Below are 17,437 nucleotides of genomic sequence, written 5' to 3' on the forward strand. Positions count from 1 at the left end.
CATAAATGAGATAGCACACGAAATGGGTCTCTGTTTTGAAACTAAGTCGCGAGCGCCATCGAGCTCGTAAATTATTCAGGCCTGTTTTTTAAGACTTGAGGATCGTGATTGACGTCCATATCGTGAAGAACATTGATACACTGAATTAATCTTTCGAAACATTAGAACTGTTTGGATTCTAAACCGAAGTAAGTTAGCGCGGAGTGCCGTACGAAAAGTGAAAGTATTCACAGATGACTTTGCAAATATATACGATACAGCACATTTAGTACAAGCACAGTACATTTTGAGCCCATGAACACGAAAGCAAAGAAAAATGATTTAGCGGCGAATAAACGCTCAGGGCCACCACCAACCAAAGCGCTTTCATAAGTTATGGAAAACATTATAGTAATGTTATTTGGCCTTTTACTGCAACCCCATGAGATATGGTAGAGGGTTGGTGGCGAGTCGCGACACCACGGACAATCGCGCCCATACAACGTCGGAAAAATTTTGTGCAGTCGCAACAAATTTCCTCAACTGCCTACAGCATAAGTACCACATAGAAAACTCTTTGGAGCAATGGGAGGCACTCCTTGCTAGCTCGGACCCGGAGGTGCAACTAGCGCTCCTGGACCATGTCCGGCTGGCGGCACAAGCCAGTGGAGCCTTGGACATGGGGCCCCACCCATCTAGCTCCTAGACCCCTTCCCTTTTCCCCAATAAAAGTTATTCTTCTTCTTCTTATAGTAATGTCATGTGCCATCCTACGCTGCGAACAGCAGGCATTCTGGGCCTTTACTCTGTCCGAAATGCCAAGATGAGTAATTCATTGCGAAACTTCAATCGACGAGTTGTCGAGGAGCGCTGTTGTGAAGCTCACTGGCCGAAAACGTCCACGAGCGGCGCTCCTCGTTTGGTGGGCGGTACATCCAATTTAAAGGAGTGTCTTTCGCCCGTCCTTCACACCATTTTGGACCCTACCCTTGTCCCCCCACAACAATAACCGTCATGTTTCTTGCGCGCATTTCTTTAACGCGTGTGCACCAAGTCCCGGGCACTTCTCGGTACCGAACGATATGCGCGTTATGAAGAAGAATGCCTTTTAATTTTCACTAAAAGATGCCCAAAAATTTCAGAGAAAACACCTGGATCCATAGCCGATACGGCTATTGAATATCTATCGCTTATCTATCATTATCTATCAGCGTGACAGTTTGCTTTACGGGAAAGTAGCAAGCACAGAATTTTCGAGAGGAAACGCGAGCAAGAAAGATGGCCATTGTTGTTGTGGGAGCAAAAGTGCGCTTCAAAAGGTGTGAAATGCTTTCATTGCTCCTCAAGCTGAATCTTCACTCGGCCTTTTCCCAATGCACGAAGAAAGGCACGACTTTTCTGTGGGTTTACGCGGCATTCTGAGCTTTCTGCGGACGAACTGCGCATGTCTCCTTGTGTGATGCGAGAATCCGCGCACACGCAAGAACGAATGTGTAGAGTTGCAGTTCGAGCAATATAGAGGCTAAACATTGTAGACACTTTATACTGCATTCCATGCGGGCATGCAGGCGTGCATCTCTTGAAAACGCTGTCGACACAGCATTCCCCGTTTACTGTTCGCTTAAGGTCTTATTCTTACAACATAGGCGGCGTTGACGATTTGCCTATAGAAGCTTATTGCGATTTCGCGGCGACGGGACGCTATAGTATGCAGAGGCTGTGGCAGCAAATATTGGCAGCCGCCTGCACAATGTGGTATCACAGCTCGATTACGAGTTTCATATTGGAACTCCAGCAAAGCATCGTTTTCGTCTGTTGCAAGCAAGCGCGGAATGCAGGCGCTGTGGCCACTCGCATTTGCAGCTGTACAACGCGTATTATGGAGCGCCCGACGTCTGCACCAAAATTCGACGCCACTTTATACTTTGTGGCGTCGTGTTTCGACACGTTAAAGATTCGATGAGACATGTCGTGCGCGCGCACGAGCGTACGTGAGTGAGTGAGTGAGTGAGTGAGTGAGTGAGTGAGTGAGTGAGTGAGTGAGTGAGTGAGTGAGTGAGTGAGTGAGTGAGTGAGTGAGTGAGTGAGTGAGTGAGTGAGTGAGTGAGTGAGTGAGTGAGTGAGTGAGTGAGTGAGTGAGTGAGTGAGTGAGTGAGTGAGTGAGTGAGTGAGTGAGTGAGTGAGTGAGTGAGTGAGTGAGTGAGAGTCAGACATCGCTTGCGAGACAGAGCGTTGTTTAAAACATATAGGCTTCTTGTTTATGTAGTAGTACATTATTAGTTAACGCCAGAAACGAGGGAAAGAAGACCGAGCATTGCGCAAGGAAAGAGTGTGATGAGATGGGAAAGGCACGGGATGGACGCAGAACATTTCTGACCTTTACCAAGGTTGCGCCAACGGATTGCTTGACCCTCTTGGGAAATGAAAGCTGCTTGTTCATTCCACAAGCTCCGCACACTTTCAGCCACACAGTTCCTGTCCGTGGAGGTTGCGGTATATATATAGTATACATTGTGTGGCCTGTACTATAATCCGAAGACATCACAAAGAAACCCCCTTGTCGCAAACGCTGCGCCTCGTCTTACATGCGGGTCTCATTCCGGCACCACGGAGCGGCCGCGGTGTACAAGTTTGTCGCGACTTTTCTTCAAATCCCGGTGCCGAAAGCAATTTGTGGGGACAAGCCGCGCTCTCTCTTCGATGCGCGGCCATATATAGCTACAGAACTGATCTACGCGGCAAGACAGCGCGAATGACGTTTTTGTGCGGAGGCACCACTTTTATGGCTATATTGCTTGTACAGTGCTCAACTTTCGGCATTCGTCACTGTGTGCTGATGAGCAAGTTGCAGGACCTTAATCTTGCTCGAACAGAAGATCAGCTTAATGTCTTTCTTTTTTTTCCGAGAAATCGTGCATCACCTCGACATGAGGCTCACAAAGCCGTGCTAGAATTCTTATCAACCATGGGACTAGACTGTCGCCTGTAATGCTCGTACCCTGCTTGTGTTGCAAAGCGATCTCCTCACTCTGACTCTTTCTTTCTGTCTTGTTCCTTTCATTAACCCCTTCCTCCTTTCTTTCGTATTTTGTTCCCTACTGCCTTTTATAAGACAATATACCGCTTCTTTTGATCTCTTCGTGGTGTTTTCAGATGTTCTCATGGACTACTCATAATCAATCAATCAATCAATCAATCAATCAATCAATCAAACGTTTATTTAATGTGCCCAGGAACAACCGTAAGGTCTTTGTACTGGCGCACGAAAAAAATACAAAACACACACAAAAAAACAAAAAAAAAACAAAGGAAAAATTCATAATAAATTATCAGGGATAAAAAACGTTACAAAATTGCACATATACAACTATGCGCAGGCAGAAAAAAAATATCAACAGTGTACAAGGCTATGTAAGTACAGTGCAAAGCTCGGAGCAGAACAACGACTGGGAGCTGTGAAAAACATCGAGCTCCAAAAAGTAAGCATTGTAAAGACGTTGTATCCTGCCAATGGTCGAATGTTCACAGAGACAGGCGCTTACATGAAAAGGTCTATTCTCTCTGGTCAGCTTACGTGGAATTCGGAAATTAAGACAGTTGAGCAGTACAGGGCAGGATATGATACCATGCACAAGCTTGTAAAGAAATAACAGATCAGCGCGATTTCGTCGGCAGCAAAGTGATGGCAATTATAATAATCCAGCAGCGTTAGAACGAGATCCAGAGTCATTTCTAGCGAAACGATGGTTGTAAATGCTTAGGAATTTTTTCTGGACTCGCTCAATGGCGTTGCCGCTGGAATTAGGAATGCCATTCCAGATCACAGATGCATACTCTAGTTGAGGAAGACATAGCGCGGTGTACAATTTGCGGAAGGGCACAGGAGAACGAAATTCTCTAGACATTCTGCAAACACAGCCTAGGGTGCGAAGACCCCGCAAAGCAACACGCTTAGCGTGAGCAGAAAAGTGTAAGGTGCTATCAAAAAGAACACCTAGATCATTGATCTCACATACCTTACACAACGACACAGAATTGACAGAATATAAAAATGGCACACTAGATGTTTTTCGAGTGAAACTCATTACCTTGGTTTTTGAAATATTTAGGGAGAGGTTATTGCTCCTGCACCATTCAGAAAAAGAACACAAATCAGATTGCAGCAAGCGACAATCGATAACTGAATGAATTTCCTTAAATATCTTTATGTCATCGGCATACAAAAGGAAAGAAAAATTCCGAATGACAGAAGAAACATCATTAACATAAATTAAAAAGAGGAGTGGGCCCAGTACCGACCCTTGAGGAACCCCACTAGTAGCTTTATACAAAGAGGACGTTTGGCCGTTAACGGCAACGTAACATAATCTATCAAGAAGATAGCTATGGAGGAGATTCACAATTGAAGAATCAACATCAAAGTGTGCAAGTTTATCCACAAGCAGCGAATGGCTGACAACATCAAAAGCTTTGCTAAGGTCACAGTAAATAGCGTCAACCTGTCCTCTCTGCGAAATAGGCGTGGAGACTTGCATCATGAAACTGGCAAGATTAGTGACAGTTGAGCGGCCAGCGAGAAACCCATGCTGATTCACAATCAATGAATTTTTTACATCAAAAGACAATATTTTGTGAAGAGCAAGCTCAAAGATTTTGGATGCGGCACAAAGAAGGGAAATAGGGCGGTAGTTCGAGACGTCACTTTTACAGCCAGACTTAAACACTGGGAAAACACGAGCAGTTTTCCACATGCTAGGAAACGTTGAAGCATGCAGACACTTATTAAATATGGTAGTCAATACTGGGACAAGTATACTGCCATAGGCTTTTAGTATGGCAGAGGGGATGCCATCTGGGCCAGCTGAAAAGGATGGTTTCAAGCGCTTAATGCATTCTGAAATGGAATCTTCATCTAGCGACACAGCATCAGCTGTGCCAACTGCCTTAACCTGTCGACCGAGCTACAGAGGCTGGAGACTTATAGACAGATGAAAAATGCATGGCAAAACAGTCAGCAACGGCTTGAACTTCTACTCCATTTGGGTCCAGTATCCTGAAGGACTCGCCACTTTTGCTCGACCGTTTGCGCACATACTTCCAAAACTCAGCCGGCCTGTCAGACGCGCTTTTTTTCTAAAAATGAAATATATAGACTGTGATCCCGTTTATAAAGGCGTTTACAAAGACTACGAAAACGACAGAATTCTTCCTAATAATCAATCAATGATTTAATCAATCAATCAATGATTTATTTAACGTGCCCAGGAACAACCGTAAGGTCTTTGTGCTGGCGCACGCAAAAAAAAACAATAAAAATAAACAATACAATACAGACAGTTTTCAGAAATAAAAAGAGCAAAAACACGTAGACAAAGAGAACTGAACACAAAAGGGGAGGAGTAAAATAATACAACACGAGAAATATTCACGGGGCATAAAAAATTAGATTGCATATATACAACTATGTGGAAAGACTGAGAAGGGAAGACTTTGTACATTGTGCCACACTATGTCAAAACAGTGCAAAGCTCGGATAAAAAACAATGATTGTGGGCTATGAAAAACGTCAAGATCAAGAAAATTAACATTATAGAGACTTTGTATTCTGTGAACAGTAGAGTGTTGGAAGAAGCAGGCGGGTACATGAAACGGTCTGTTCTCTCTGGTTAACTTACGCGGAATTCGAAAATTTACACAATTGAGAAGTACAGGGCAGGATATGATACCGTGGACTAGCTTGTAAAGAAATAAGAGATCAGAGCGATTTCGTCGGCAGTGAAGTGATGGCAGTGATAATAATTCAGCAGTACTTGAACGAGATCCAGAGTAATTTTTAGCAAAGCGATGGTTATATATGCTGAGGAATTTTTTCTGGACTCGTTCAATGGTGTTACCACTGGATTGAGCAATGCCATTCCATATCACGGACGCATACTCAAGTTGCGGAAGACATATTGCCGTGTACAATTTGTGTAGGGCCATGGGAGACCTGAATTCTCGAGATATTCTACAAACACATCCGAGAGAACGAAGGCCCCGCATAGCAGCACGCTTAACGTGAGAAGAAAAGTTTAACGCGCTGTCAACAACAACACCAAGATCACTGATTTCATAAACCTTGCATAACGGCACAGAATTGACAGAGTATTGAAATGACACGCTAGATGTTTTGCGAGTGATAGACATGAATTTTGTCTTCGAGGTATTCAGAGAAAGGTTATTACCGTCGCACCATTCGGAAAAGGAGCGCAAGTCTGACTGCAGCAAGCGACAGTCGTTAACTGAATGAATTTCCTTAAAAATCTTGATGTCATCGGCATACAAGAGGAAAGAAGAATTACGAATGGCAAAAGAAACATAATAATAATAATAATAATAATAATAATAATAATAATAATAATAATAATAATAATAATAATAATAATAATAATAATAATAATAATAATAATAATATACATTATTGTATGTAGTTGTCGCAGAACTGCATCGTCCCCTTTAATAATTCGTCTACTCCCTCTACCTCGCTATAGTCTGTGCATTATGAAGAAAACAAGGCCGGCAGGACAGAGAAGCCACTGCAAAACTTTTGTTTACAAACTCGTATTCAACCGCCGGCCGCGCATCACATTCACGTTCTAATACGGTTGTTTTAGATTAGTGATGGCGGTGGTGACGTTGCCACAGGCGGGGTTAGCCCATCCAAATGATGTGTTTTACTTTTCCCATCGCACACGATAGTTATCAGCGCACGCTCAGTAACGTACTCAATAAGTTATTATGACAAATTCCATGAGTGCAGCGATATTTACAAATGTATCTACGTGACGGTGCGAAAAGTTCCGGAAGCGGCAGCTGTTGTTTGTCATAGTTCTTGCCATTTCCTTAGCGTTCTTCGACGGGCAAACAAATCTCGCTAGACCATTTTTATAATTCTTTTTTTCGTCCTCCTCACAGCGGAATGCGAACGCGTCGTCGTCTGAAACTGGACCCACGACTTCGTTCTCAGCAGCACAACACTTACACAAACATTGATGCCAAAGGTCATTTTACTCCTTCTGCCCGTGACAATCACATTCGTGTCTGGAATCGTCGTACCGCCTGTAGTCTTGTTTTCAGCGCTATTTGTTTTGAGACAACGTAAGGATGACAGGAATGTGAAGGAGAAAAGAAAGATTTACCACCACAATCCTTCGGGAAACTGCAGTGCAAATAGGTTGGCGTGTTGTGGTTTTTTTCTGGATCAGGTGAAGCTGGTGCCGGCTTCAACGAGAGCAGCCCCATTGCTTTATATAGTAAAAATATACCGCGGCACGTGCGGTGGATATCCGCGCGTGGCGTTTCTATTCCTGCTCGTGGTGTACGCTGCAGACTCCCATTCCCGGTGAGTTCCCTCAATGGGCGATTAACTTGGCGTCGTCCTGTTGCGACAGAGCTTCTGCTCGTGGCGTGCACGTGGAATAGCGAGCGAGAGGTCGTAGTGAACCGCTCACAGCGCCCCCACTCGCTCTGACCCGGATACGACGTGACTGAACACGATTCAAGCATTCAACGGTTCCGTGTGTGCACGCTACTGCACACAACAAGCTCGCGATGCCAGCGAGCGCGAAGCTCCCCTGCACGGTCCTGCACTGAGCGCTATCCAAGGTCCACGCCGTTCTTCTCTGACTTGCTCGCCTCGCAGTTTCTTGATTCATTCTGCTGCAGTGTCCTCCTTGATGAAGAAGTTGCGACCACTGACCGAGTCAAGGTAAAAAAACACGCCAGAGACGCTTCGGGACCCGTACGTACAGGTTCCTTGATCACAACCGCACGTGTCTCAAAATGTATATCGTGTGTTTTTCCTCTTGACTTGTTCAGTGACAGCAGCTTCTTCATCATCGTGTTACCTGACCACACGAACTTTCTTCCAACTCTTGACTATAGTGTCCTTCTTCCGGTAAAGCTTAATGGAACCTCATACGGCAAAACGATCGCGTCCGTAGCAAATGTCTGATGGAAATTGGTTCATACTGTAGTTTACTGTTCCTCTTCGCGAAGCTTTGATAAGGTTGTCTTACGGGTGACATACAGATCACAATTTTATGCACACTGATAAGCAGACAGCTTGCTTAAATGCGACGACCGGTCCTTGACCATGTGCTTTCAGTTAATAAAGTCTCGTTATCGATGTATGTGATGTGGGGTTGCACACGCAACCCATTGTCTTCAACGTGGCGGCACCTCGGCTTCCCGCTACGTTTGTACGCGCAGTGGCGAGAGGGGTTGCGTGGGAGAGGGCACTGTGCCGCTCCCGCAGCCTTTCGCGCCCTGCTCCCTGGCCGAAGTCGAGATGCCCCGTTTCCCTCCTTGCCCTTTTCTGGAGAGAATCCTCTCCAGACCCCAAGAGACGCGCGCGGCTTTCTTGGGGACCGCCTTGTCTTTCGACTCGAGCAGCGGTGACGACCACAGCTTGATCGAGTCGGGAGCCACCCAGACGCCATCACCCCCTGCGCAACGCCCGGTCTATTGTGAGGTAACACTGCCTCAGGGCCGGACTGCGAAGCCACGAGAGGTGAGTTGAACCTTATCGCTCTCAATCTCGTGTGCTTCCCATTTTGTTGTTGTTTTCACGTCGTCGTGCGGAACTTCTCCGCCGCTTCGTTCCTACCTTGTATTTTTGTTGCGTTGGTGGCGCTTTTGGCACAATAAACTGTGTCAGGCAAAGAACTCGTCTCTGTTACCACTGGCCTGAAACCCGCCGCGGTCGCAACTTACGCGAACCGCGGGATAGGGGGTCACAGCTCTGACTGTTAGGGCTGCTGCGTAGCACTAGTAGCGAGTAACTACACTCCTCTAGTGCGCGGTGTGTTCCAAAAACGGGACAGTTTCGCACGCGCGGATCTGTTCGTTACAAAGTAACCCCTATATTTGGCGCCCAACGTGGGGCCAGTGGTTAAACAGGACAAGTAGTTCGTGTGAGTGACTGCCACTACACGAACAACCATGGCAGCAGACGAGGCTGACTTACAGCCGCTGTTCACGCTGTCAAGGGTGGCTGCCAACAGGCAACAATTCGAAGCGGCGGTAACTGCTACCGCACAGTCGGACCCTGCGGCGAACATTAGCCAAGGGGATCTGATTTGCTTCGATGAGGGTGGCGCTACACATGAGGCCCTCCCTCCGTTAGATTGTCCGCTCGAAGGCGCGAGGCACATTACGCCGAGCCCTTTGTCCGAGCGTGCGGAGAGCAGGGAGCCACAGCGGCATACCGGCTCAACGCAATCAGCTCCTGTGCCAGACCTTACTGGCCAGAGCGAGTCTCCACAGGTTTTAAGGGATGCCTTGCGCCTGATTGAGACTTTGACGGGTGTCGTGCAGAACACTCTGCTGAGGCCCAGCACAGCTGCGCGACCAAGCGTAAAGGTGGACTTACCCACCTACAGCGGGTATCATGACACGGTCAGCGCCAATGATTACCTTGACCGCATGCTGACTTACCAGCAGGCAACGGGGTTGTCCGATGGCGAGATGCTAGAACGCGTCGTTCCAGTATCACTGACTGAGCAGGCTGCCCGGTGGTTCCGACTTACCGGCCACCGGTCAAGCACGCTGAACGAATTCCGAGCGAGGTTTCGCGACGAATTCCTACCCGCTGATTACCAGCGTCGCATGCTGCGCGAGTTAGAGCGGCGTACTCAGCATCCGGACGAATCCTTGCTCGAGTACGTGAGGGCGATGAACGAGCTCTATCGTATTGCTGACCCCTCTGCTCTAAATTGCGAGAAGGTGGAGCGAGTCACGCGACAAGCGCACCCCACTTTCGCAGCATATTTGAGAGGCGGCAAGTTCAGGGATTTGGACGAGCTGGCCTCGGAGGCAAAACGCATACAGGCGGACATACTCGCCTCACGTGCGTACCGACCACCACCCCCAGCGTCGCAGGCACTTGAGCCGCGATGCGCGTGGAACGGAGACAATATTCGCATCCGTCCACAGGGAAATTGTGTAGTTGCCTTCAGTGGCGGGCACTCGAGTAGCGGTTGGGACATATCTGACCGGGCTCTTGACCCGTACACGTACGCCATGCGAGCAGCACACGCTGCCGATGGCCGAGGTACGCAGAATCGGAGTCGACATACCGATCCGAGGACGCTAGAGCGGAGCGCGCCCGGAAGGGAGCATTTGATAGAGAGGAACGGTGGCCAAACGGCGCGAGGCACAGCACGCCAAGCCCGAGCGCGGCCGACCACCCTCTGCTATCGTTGCAACCAGCCGGGGCATTTCGCCCGAGATTGTTGGCAACCCGCAAGCCGAGAGCACGCGCTTTCGGGAAACGAGCGGGGCCGCCGGTGAGCAACACTGCATGGCCGGCGGCAAACAAAGCGGTGCTGAGTGAGACACATGAACTCCTAGCCCCGCTGGCTTGTCGTACTGGACCACCCAACGACACGCCAGTGCCACTTATTGAGCTAACAGTCGCCCGGCGCAGGTTTTTTGCGCTGTTAGACACGGGAGCAAGCGCTTCACTCTTTGGCGACGAAGTGTACGATCATCTCTGTCGGAACGCTATCCTGCTTAGATCGAGTAATGTGACTTTCCGGCTCGCCAGCGGCTCGGCGCAAGCAAGCGCTGCCGCTCGGCTAGTGGTGCGGTGGGAGAAACGGGTCAGGCGGCAACGCCTAGCTTACCTCCCCGGCCTGTCGGTTCCTATCATTCTTGGTAGAGACTTCCTCGCCAAGACGGGCATTGTTATTGACGTCTGCAACGGAGGATATAGGGAGCGAGCATGTGGCACCCTGAAACCTTTCGTTTCCTTTCAAAAAGCGTCAGAGACAATTACGTTCGATGATGCTTCGCGCGCAGACCGTCCCAACAATTGCCCGAAAAAGTCACTCGTACATGCTTCTGCCGGGTCGACAAACCGACCCGCGGAGAAAGAACGCGCCGGAGGGAACGGCTCCCCTCGCGCGCGTCCCCCATCCCCCACTGCGGAGGCACTGTGCACTGCAGAGCGGGGCGAAAGGGACCACCCTCTGCTCAATAGCTCAAGCAGTTTGACGGTGGAAGAGAAAGCTCGCCTCTCATCGCTTCTGAATGAATATGACGCCATATTCACAGAACAGCCTGGCTGCACTGCGCTAGTTAGGCACAAAATTGAGACAGGCGATGCTTCTCCTTGGAAATGCAATCCTCGGCCGGTGAGTTTGGCTAAGAGGAAAGCATTAGACAGCGCTCTGGACGAACTGCTCGATACAGGCGTTGTCGAAAGGTCAGAAAGCCCGTGGGGTTTTCCCGTGGTACTGGTACCTAAAAAGGATGGGACGACCCGCCTTTGTGTTGACTACCTTCGCCTGAACGAGGTAACACGCAAGGATGCATATCCGCTTCCTAGCATTCCCTCGATCGTGTCCAATGTTGGCGGAGCGAAGTACTTCACTACGCTCGATGCTAGCAGAGGATACTTTCAGGTGGAGGTAGATCCCCGTGACCGAGAGAAGACTGCCTTCACTTGTCGCAGGGGCCTTTACCAGTTTACCCGTATGCCATTCGGTCTTGTCGGTGCGCCTGCGACTTACCAGCGCCTGATGGACCGCGTCTTAGGTGATGCAAGGTGGCACTACGCTCTTGCTTACCTGGACGATGTCGTGGTATACTCACGAACCTTTGATGAGCACTTACGCCATCTCAGGGACGTGCTGGAGCGTCTGAGGTCGGCGGGAATAACGCTAAACCCGGCCAAGACTCAGATTGCCGAGACCCGAGTAACGCTACTGGGTTTCACGTTGGATAACGGTCGCCTTCTGCCGTGTGATGACAAGGTTCAGGCATTATTGAACTATCCATCACCGACAGACATAGGTGGACTGAGACGCTTTCTGGGGCTGGTGAACTTTTATCGTCAGTTTATCCCAGATTGCGCTGCACTGCAAGCCCCCTTGACACTTCTGTTGAGGAAAGGTGAGCGGTGGAGATGGGGTCCCGAGCAAGAGGAGGCACTGCGCAACCTCATTAAAGCGCTCGCGGAAACCACTGAATTAAGGCTAGCGGATCTCAGCAAAGATTTTGTGATCCAAACGGACGCCAGCGACCTCGGCCTAGGAGCGGTTTTGCTCCAACAGCACGAAGGTGGCTTGCGGCCGGTAGCTTTTGCTAGCCGCTCTTTGACTCCCGCAGAGAAAAATTCTTCAGTGACGGAAAAGGAATGTTTGGCAATCATTTTTGCCCTCAAAAAGTTCGATTACTATATTGATGGAGTTCAATTTGTTATCGAGACTGATCACATGGCACTAACTTGGCTTAGACGCCTAGGGGAGCCGAGCGGCAGACTTGCACGATGGGCACTTTTCCTGCAGCGATACGACTTTACCGTTCGCTACAGGAAAGGAAAGAGCAACGTTGTGGCGGACGCACTTTCGCGCGCGCCCGTTGACTGTGAGAAGAGTAACATTACTACTCAACTCACCTCGCCCGAAGTCGTGCCCGAGAGCGACGCAACTGTTGCGACGCTCGATGTTGTCACGAGGGGTAACATTAATACCCATCCTGACACCTTTGAAACTCAGCCTAAGAGCAGAGTAACTGCTACACTGCTCGACGGCGAGAGTCCTCACGGAAGGGCGGACAACCCACCTTCAATTGAGGAGAGCGTTAACCACTTGGACTGCGTCAGTTCAGTGGGGAACGTGTTCAGCAGGAAGGAGCTATTAGAGGCTCAGCGGGAGGATCCATTTTGCAAAAAGGTGTTTGAGGGGCTCCGGGAGCCCGGCGGCGCGGCCGCGGCGCATGTTGACGCAGCTGGTATTGCTGTTAATGCGCGGCGCTCCGAAACAGCTGGTAATGCTGTGAGCGCGTTGGATTCCTACCTGCTAGACTCTGACGGCACTTTGCTGAGATACATTCCTGCGGAGAAGGATACAAATGAGTCCTTCAAAGCGGTGATCCCACGCACGTTGAGAGGAGCACTGTTACGCTACTTTCACGATACGTGCATCGCTGGGCATGCAAGTGGCCCTAAGACTTACCTTAAGTTGTGCCGCTTTGCTACCTGGCCAGGCATGAAACGGGATGTAACACGCTACGCCCGCTCATGCAATGTGTGCCAACGCGTGAAGCCGCGTGGTGGACGCCCACCCGGGCTCATGCAGCCGATCCAAAGCCAAACACCGTGGCAAATAGTGGCTTGTGACGTCATGGGACCCAAGAACACCGAGAGGAAACCAATTCCTTCTCGTCGTCACAGATCACTTCACTAAGTGGGTGGAACTGTTCCCCCTACGAAGGCTGACGGCACGCATTATCATGGAAAAGCTCATCGAAGTGTTCACGAGATTCGGCTATCCAAAGCAGTTGATTACGGACAATGCGTCCTGTTTCACCGCCAAAATTTTTGTGGACTCTTGTGCAGCCCTGGGCATTAAGCACAAGAGAACAACCACGTACCACGCCCAGGCAAATCCAACCGAACGTGTAAACCGCAACATCAAGCACATGCTTGTTGCTTTTGCGGGGACGCACAAGGATTGGGACAATTGCGTCCCTGAAATCGGATTTGCTCTGAGGACGACCGTGAACCGCTCGACTGGCTTTACCCCCGCCACTCTCAATTTTGGGAGAGAGCTGCTGAATCCCGTAGAACATACTCTACAGGAACGCAGCACGGAACTGGCTGCTTCGTCGGCACGCGCCGATTATGCAGCTGGGCTGCGCGCGAAGGTGACGGAGGCTTTGGGCAAAGCACGACGGAACCTGAGCACTGCTCGTGGGGAGCAGAAAGCGCAGTATGACCGCTCTCATCGGGACGTTCAGTACAAAGTGGGCGACCTGGTGTTGAAGCGCAATCATGTCCTAAGCGATGCCAGTAAGAAATTCTCAGCTTCTCTGGCACCGAAGTGGATAGGACCGTACCGGGTAGGAGAGACTGTCTCTTCTCTCGTGTACAAGCTGACGGACTTAACGCTAAGACCGATCGGCGGACCGGTGCATGTCTGTGATCTCAAACCCTACTATGACAGAGGGAGCGAGTGGCCCGAGGGAAACGCTTCCCCGCGCCCGCAGGCAGTGGCATCCGAAGGCACGGCTCGACGTACGAGCTCAGTGCGACGTTACAACTTGCGATCTCGGCAGAACTAACTCTGTCCGGTTCGTAGGGGCTTTATTGTGCGCGATATCGGATGGGACGCTCCTCTGATATCTAGCACGCAACCTTCGAGAGTGAGCACGCGCTTGCTTTTTCGGAGAGTAAGAGAGGGGCTAACTTATTGTGCGAGTCGCAGATCACCCATCGGCAGCATTTCAACAGCCGGCAGTCGCCCCAAAAGCCGTTACTTTCAACTGTACTTTCAACGCACGCATTCCAGAGCAGGGAGCGGCGACACCAAAGCTACAGCGTTCTACCAAAGCCTACAGCAGCAGCCAGAGTCAAGGCGAAAGAAAAACAGCAAAACAGCTTCCGGTCCCGAATGGCCTCGGTGCAGAAGAATTCGCGTAACCACTGCACAGCCCGGCGAAGAGTTGCAGACCCGGCGACCGAACTACGGAGGGCACCCGCGGTACGAGCGTGGTATCCCGCTGCGTAGAACGGGGGTTGCAGCCGGCCAGCCGCAAGCGTCGGTAGAATTTCGACTCCAAACGCCTTAGAAGAAAAGAGGAAGAGAGAGGACGAGGCCGCAGGAGCAGAGCGGACCCCTACTGAGCAACAAGTGGCGAGCCGCTAAGGACGGGTCGGCGCCTTCTTTGCTGCTTTGCGTGCCGATAGTCCCAGAGCAGCGGAGGCGCGCGACACGGAGAAATCTTCAAAAGAAAAAGAAAGAACCAAGAGCGGGAGGAGCAGCAAAGACTATAGGAGAAACGAGAAAAAGGAGGGGAACGATTTCTACCCCCACCAGAGGGCAACGACTGATGAGCGCCCAAGCCAACTCTCCTGCGTCGACATGACGCTCTCCTGGCGATGCGACCAACGCAAATCAAGGTGGCCTGCAGTCTGGCGCTGAAATCCATCGAGCCGTGTGCCCCTTTCGACACCATGGGCCGCAAAATCCGAGCGAACGAGCGACGCCAGAAGCAAGCCGAGCCGATTCCGACCGAGCTGCCTGGGTTCCTGACAATTGTCAAGTTCCCGACAACTGTTCCCGACTGTCCCGACGACCGCCCTGATGGCTGTCCTGACAACTGTCTTCAACTATCAAGCGGGCCTGCATTATCACTCACCGACACCTTCTTCCGGCTCGCCGGGTGACTGCCCCTTCAGCGATAACGGTGATCTGCGTCTCAGTGCGGCTCCTTCATCGACACGAACTTCGCCGTGTTCCTGGTGGAGCCGCTAGCCCCCTCTTAAGCCCCAGGTGATGGCGATCCTCTTTTTGGCTAAAGGGTTCAATTAAGGAGGGGGGGATGTGGGGTTGCACACGCAACCCATTGTCTTCAACGTGGCGGCACCTCGGCTTCCCGCTACGTTTGTACGCGCAGTGGCGAGAGGGGTTGCGTGGGAGAGGGCACTGTGCCGCTCCCGCAGCCTTTCGCGCCCTGCTCCCTGGCCGAAGTCGAGATGCCCCGTTTCCCTCCTTGCCCTTTTCTGGAGAGAATCCTCTCCAGACCCCAAGAGACGCGCGCGGCTTTCTTGGGGACCGCCTTGTCTTTCGACTCGAGCAGCGGTGACGACCACAGCTTGATCGAGTCGGGAGCCACCCAGACGCCATCACCCCCTGCGCAACGCCCGGTCTATTGTGAGGTAACACTGCCTCAGGGCCGGACTGCGAAGCCACGAGAGGTGAGTTGAACCTTATCGCTCTCAATCTCGTGTGCTTCCCATTTTGTTGTTGTTTTCACGTCGTCGTGCGGAACTTCTCCGCCGCTTCGTTCCTACCTTGTATTTTTGTTGCGTTGGTGGCGCTTTTGGCACAATAAACTGTGTCAGGCAAAGAACTCGTCTCTGTTACCACTGGCCTGAAACCCGCCGCGGTCGCAACTTACGCGAACCGCGGGATAGGGGGTCACAGCTCTGACTGTTAGGGCTGCTGCGTAGCACCTAGTAGCGAGTAACTACACTCCTCTAGTGCGCGGTGTGTTCCAAAAACGGGACAGTTTCGCACGCGCGGATCTGTTCGTTACAAAGTAACCCCTATAGTATACAGTATATACACAAATAAAATGTACGCAGATCAAATACACATTATGGAATTGGTGCGAAGCGAAGCTTTCACCCGGAGGTTAATTAAATGCTGCACATATTTGTCTTGCAAACATTCGGTACCGCTTTTTCCAGCATATAGCGACCACGCATATCCGCTAATCAGCGAGACGCGCATGTATAACTCCATCACGCGACCCACGTGATCAATGTGATCACGGATTACACCGTTCCCGAGATCGACACCCTTTTCATATCGCCATCTCCGGGTTGAAGAAACCGATGGCATGTATAGAGTATACAGCAGGGGTCTCATACTCACACCTCAGCTAACGAGCCGCCGTCACGAAATTGTCTCTCACAAGGGCCAGGACACTGACGAAGGTTGGAGTCGGGGGCATTGATCAAAATGTCAGCTGACGTTGCCATTTGAAAGAACGTCTCTACCACATCTCATATATGGGTCATTTATAAAGAGGATTTGGCGTCAGGTTTCGAGAAGCATATCGATACTGATCTCGAGAGTGACTGAAATCTGGATGCCGATTCTGAAATTAAGAGTTTTTATTCCACGGTTACGTTTTAACATATGGTGAGCACACACACACACACACACACACACACACACACCACACACACACACACACACACACACACACACACACACACACACACACACACACACACACACACACAAAGACAGTCATGTGCGGGCCGGATCGCTAGCTAGAGGTCCATGGATCGTGTGTTTGAGACCCCTGTTATACAGCCTGCTTTTTCAATGTGTAGCAGAATTTAAAAAAAAGCCAGCCATTGGCTCATCGTAGCTGTAGTACATGCGGAGCTACATATACTATTCGTTTGACTGGTCCTGTGCGTGTTATTCGGCAATGCAGCATAGCAGCAGCACAAGCCACGCGATCAACAGAAACTGGAAGAGTTTGCTTTAAAATAGAAAAAAAAAATCTGTGTGTATATATAGCCTGCGAACTATCATGCACTCATCTTCTTGTAGGGGTGGTTCAGGCACCGACGAGTTACAAGGAATAATGCGAACAGAAGAAGGGGAATTTATCAAAGGCTCGTTTTCTTTGTTAGACACAGCCTAACGAAATCAGCAGACCTCCCTTGGCTCCACTGTCTGTTGGTTTCATTAAGGAATCATGCGAGGAATTTCGTGCATGCCGAGTTTTCGTCCGTCGGCGCCGACCGTCTACATAGTATAGTTTTCACAACGCTGCAGCCCAGAACTAGTGAGATGGCTAGTGCGCTTATACGTATGTGATAACACTGGCTGCTTAATTTAATTACGCAAGATAAATCGGACCTTCCGCACGCAAGACAGAAAAGGAG

This window comes from Rhipicephalus sanguineus, chromosome 2 (assembly GCF_013339695.2).
Source record: "Rhipicephalus sanguineus isolate Rsan-2018 chromosome 2, BIME_Rsan_1.4, whole genome shotgun sequence".
NCBI classification, from domain to species: Eukaryota; Metazoa; Arthropoda; class Arachnida; order Ixodida; family Ixodidae; genus Rhipicephalus; species Rhipicephalus sanguineus.